Source organism: Cupressus sempervirens, chromosome 6 (assembly GCF_028749045.1).
Source record: "Cupressus sempervirens isolate cs-2001-9-10 chromosome 6, ASM2874904v1, whole genome shotgun sequence".
NCBI lineage: Eukaryota > Viridiplantae > Streptophyta > Pinopsida > Cupressales > Cupressaceae > Cupressus > Cupressus sempervirens.
Genome location: NC_143123.1, coordinates 214,932,585 through 214,937,670, shown reverse-complemented (window position 1 = coordinate 214,937,670; position 5,086 = coordinate 214,932,585). Strand labels below are relative to the sequence as shown.

The window sequence follows — 5,086 nt, the reverse complement described above, 5'->3', positions numbered from 1 at the left end:
TTGAAGTGTAACATTTTAAAACACCAACATGGGGAATGGTTATGGCCCTTGAGGTCTCATAATGCTATTATAGTTGGGAGGAATTGAGCACAAGTTTAGTTGTTTTTGTTCACTTCATATGCTATTACGAATTGGATAGTTAGATGGTTTCTATTTCCTATTGTATGATATCTTATTTTCTTGCATTTGAGTGTTCAAGCCTTGGTTTTTTGGATCTGGTACTCCTTGAGGTTCTTTCTCTCTAAATGTTCGTTGCAATCTTTCCTTGCATTCTTGGGCAATGATGTTTTAGCATTGGGTGATATTGACAAAGTATCACATGCCTTAAGGGGTTATGTTGTACGATATTAGAAAATATCATAGAATAGTTATAAGTTCTATTGTACTGTACAGGAAGAGTATCACATAAATATACAAAACTCTATCACATGGTCCCTAAAACTATCACATGATAGTTAAGGGAAATGTCGTACAATATTGGACAAGTACCACATGTTTGTATTAAAGTATCACCTGGCTATAGTGAGAAATATTGCATGGCTATTGTGAAAAGTGTCACATGGGTTTTTGAGAAAACTTGCTCAAGCGACCAATGAGCACTTTTTCACTTGACCAAAACTTTTTGAGAGATGACTATACTACCCTTTATGGAGTTCTTGAACTCTAGTGTTTGACTTTTTGAATTTTGTGTCTTTCAAAGTCAAATGCGATTCGTGACCTTAGTAGCATTGGCATTTTTGGTTTTAGTGCCACTTGGAGATTTGTTGATTGCCTAGATGGTTGATTAAGTCTTCCATTTTGATCTTATGATTGGTTGCATGTAGATGTTGTTTTATTCCATGCTTTAAAAAATAAAATTGGCTTTTATTTATCCTTTTTCCAAGGATCTCTAGGCAGGGCATTACAAAGAGGAAGGAGAAGGAGGGGCAAAGAGAGTTGGAGGGGAAGGGGGTGAGAGGGGGAGAACTAATCTAATAAGAAGAGAGAGGGTAGAGAGGGAGAGATAAAATAAAATAAAATATATAATATTATTATATTGTAATATATTTAATATAATGTGATATACATATTATATTATATTGTACTATATGTAGTCATAATATTATATATAATATACTATATTAATATTATAATATTAATATAAATATTAAATATAATAATAGGTTGTTTATGGTTTGAATTGACTGGAGGACTGTGCATGCATATTGGAGAGATGTGACTATTGACTTTGGAAAATGGGCTTCTACATACATTTTGGGATAGTCAGAGGTGACACAAAGGAATAGAGTAGGGGATTACATGCAGGAGACAAGGGAGGAAAGGTGGGTTGAAGGATGATGCATGAGAGTAAGGGTGGCATGAAAGGATCAATTGTGATGTGGAAGAGAAAGTGTGGACCTAGGGAATTCAATGATGGTGCGTAGAGGGGTGCTAAGGTGGCAAGGGAACCTAGGCAGTTTGGTTGGTTAGAGATGGGCATGTTGGAGGGAGTTTAGGTAGTGTGGAGTTCTTGATGTGGTGTATTGGAGGATGAATGTGAAGTGATGTGGCTTGAGGAATGTTGGGTTCCACCATGTAGATAGGGTATACTAGAGAACAAGGAACATAGAAAATTTTGCAATGGGGAGGATCTATAAGGGTGGTTGGGGTAATCATGACATGGAGGATTGAAATGAAGCTCAATGTGGAGTAGGGAATGATAAAATAGAGGAGTGATAGTGAGGTTGTGTAGGGAGGCATAAAGATAGTAGAGTAGACATGAATAATTAGGAGCATTGAGTATAGAGTATAGAGTATACAAGGGGAAATAAGGAATGGATATGGCATGTGGAGGCTAATGATGGTGTATGGAGGATAGTTAGTTGATGGAAAATAAGAATATGATGATCCCTTCAATGGTGTTGTTTTGATGGATGACCAAAAACTACATTGAATATTGGCCTTGTATTGGCAATCTAATATATGTAAAATTCCCCATAGAGATGCCCCCCCAAATGTGACCCTAGTGGTTCAAAGATCTAGTCAAAAGTTATTATTGATCAACTAAAAAAAATTCTTTCAAATATCCAATATCATGCGCGCGCGCGCGCACGCACACACACACACACACACACACACACACTCACATATATATATATATATATATATATATATATATATATATATATATATATATATATATATATATATATATATATATATATATATATATATACATATATACATATGTATATTTATATATATGTATATATATGTATATGTATATGTATATGTATATGTATGTATGTATGTATGTATGTATGTATGTATGCATATATATATATTCCTCTGACACAAATCATCAATCCAAAGATTTGTAAAATGTATTTTAGAAATCTCCCTATGTTTCCAAAACTTAACCTTATAGTTGACACCTTTTTTAATATAAAATCAATGAAACACAGATGAAGCCTTAAGAATATTCCCAACTTTCCATCGATATCAATTCTATCAAGTTTTGAGTTTAATAAATCATTATTTTTTATTTTCCAATTGGGTTACATCAAAAGTTATGATTGATAGGTTGCTTGAAAAACTCTTTAACTTCCAAGTGGTATAACATTTCTCAAATCCAAAATATGCATCATATTCTATGCTTCACATACTATGAGATTTTTTTTATCAGTACTAAATTTGGCCTCTATTTTTTATGTTAGGCCATTTTGGCTTGTGAAATTCACTTTTTTTAAAAATTATTTCTTGAAAAGGTCAAAATTTCAATGCCACTTAAGTTTTTTTCAAAATTTTGATGTTCATTAAGTTCAGTGTCAAAATTTTGAAAAAATTGGGATATATACAAAAAAAAAGTGAAACTTAGTTCATTTGGTTTTAGGTGGATCCCAAGCAGGAGGAAGGGAATGAGCTACGTGCATCATCAAACCATTGGTAAGTCCATTTTTGCTGCTAATCATGCCCATTCACAATGTGTAAGTCCATTTTTGAAGTGAATGTGTATTGGTAGTAATGGTAGAAAGTAAGTGAATGAAAAACTAGGGCTCATAGAGATGCGATCGAGTATAGCTAAAATTGATTATGGATTATTTGAATTTCCTAGTGCATACCCTTATTCTTACTTTTTGTTTTCTTCCATCTTTGCTGAAAAAGATCATTTATAGAGACATAGGTGCGAAGGGAACATCAAGAGACAAAATATATATTCACTCATGAATCTTCAATGAATGAATAATTGAATGGGAGAAATATAAATATAAAAGACTAGAAAAATCATATTATTGTTCCACAAAAATGATCAAGTTAAATGGGTAGATGGATTCAACATATGGTGTAGTTTGACCATATACTATGGATATCTTCTAAAGATTATTTCTTTCCCACAAAATTCTCTTCTGAAATAAAACCTCTATTTTTTACGAGAATCATTTTTTAAAAAGGACTTGCAACTTTCCACAACTATCCCAAATACTCCTCTCATTCCAGAATGTGCTTGCACCTTTCAAATTGCATAGGGTTCATGTATATACTCCCATTGGTCTTTAGTTTAAGGATTTGAAAGGACCACATAACTAGAAATGAAAGATGTTTGAATGGAAAGTTAGAATGGAACACAATCCTCTACACTAGATATACCATGGTTTAAGTTCAACATAATTTTTCTAGAACTTCCTAAATCTTAAAAAGACTCATACAAGTATAAATCTTGGATATTTTGTTGCATGATTGAAAAATGCTTCAAATCCACCTCACCATTCATTTTCCAAAGCCTATAATATTAAATAATTCAATAAACTCAATTGCACTTCATTACTTATAGCTAGTTTTTAAATTTAAATCCAAGAAACCCAATTGCTCTCATCACTTATATCTAGTTATTTTGGGATCCAAGAAAAATAAAACAAGAATAAGAGGATGACTATGATTGGAAGTGATAGTATAATGAGCCTCACAAGACCATTGCATAAGTTGGGAGCTTTAGTTCATTTCATCTCCATCCAATCCCTTCATAGACCCATATGCAAATTTTTCATAATTTGGAAGTCATCTTCTCCTAGAAGCATAACATGCTCCATTTCTACCAAGCCAAGAGAAGTAACACAATATTCACAACCTTACAACAATGGCCAAGAAATGGGTCTTGTGTACTCCAACTTAGAATCACCCTTCATCCATAAACTATGGATCACCATTGGTTGCGGAGTGTTGGTGGCAACGTCTCTCAAATATATCATGGTCATGGATTCCATTGAATCAATTCTAGGTGGTTTATTATCAGCCTACATGGGATATATATTTGTAGACCTAGGAAGTGGAATCTACCATTGGGTAACAAACAATTATGGGGAACCCTCATATTGATGCATTTCAAGGGAACCATAAAAAGCCATGGACTATAACTAGAAGACAATTTTCTAACAATATACATGCATTGGCAAGGATATGATCCTTTGTTCTCATGGGTTTCTTCTTCTTTGTTCCTGATAATACTAAAATGGTCTCATTTCTTTGCATTGCAACTAGTTACATAGTCTTTAGCCAACATTATAAGAAAACTAAGTTGCCTTCTTGGTTCTTCAACTCTAAGATTTGGGCATTTTGGTGTCAAGAGTGAGGCATGGAGCTCACCACCATGCACCTTATGAATTTTTTAATTTTATTTTTAGTGGGATGTGGAATCCATTGTTGGATAGAAACATCCAAGAAGATGGAGATGTTTATATATCTTAAGTGGGGTGTTAGGCCAAGGTGTTGGGATGAAAGTTTTACAGAATGGTTACATTATAGCTCTTATTTTGGTGATGGATCTAATGAATTGTTATAGGAATTTTTTTTTGATATATCATTGGGAATATTTTTGGGAACATGATAGAGAATTCAATGTGTACAATATTTTATTTCTTGTTACTGATGCATTTGCCTTAATGTTTTTATGAGTTGTAGTTTAAGTGTGGGGTTTAATTGAACCATTATTTATAAGAATAATAATCAACATCAATGTAGTTAAATATGACATTCACTAATTTTATATATACTAGTTGTCTTTTTGTATCAAGAATAGGTTTGAACAAACAAATTACTTGATTTCAAGTGC

At 33.0% G+C, this 5,086-nt stretch overlaps 1 pseudogene; it reads left to right on the top strand.

The window, feature by feature from the left end:
- The first annotated feature begins 4,125 nt into the window (after nucleotides 1–4,125).
- LOC149552036 (fatty acid desaturase 4, chloroplastic pseudogene) lies at nucleotides 4,126–4,816 on the top strand (annotated as a pseudogene).
- The last annotated feature ends 270 nt before the right edge of the window (nucleotides 4,817–5,086 follow it).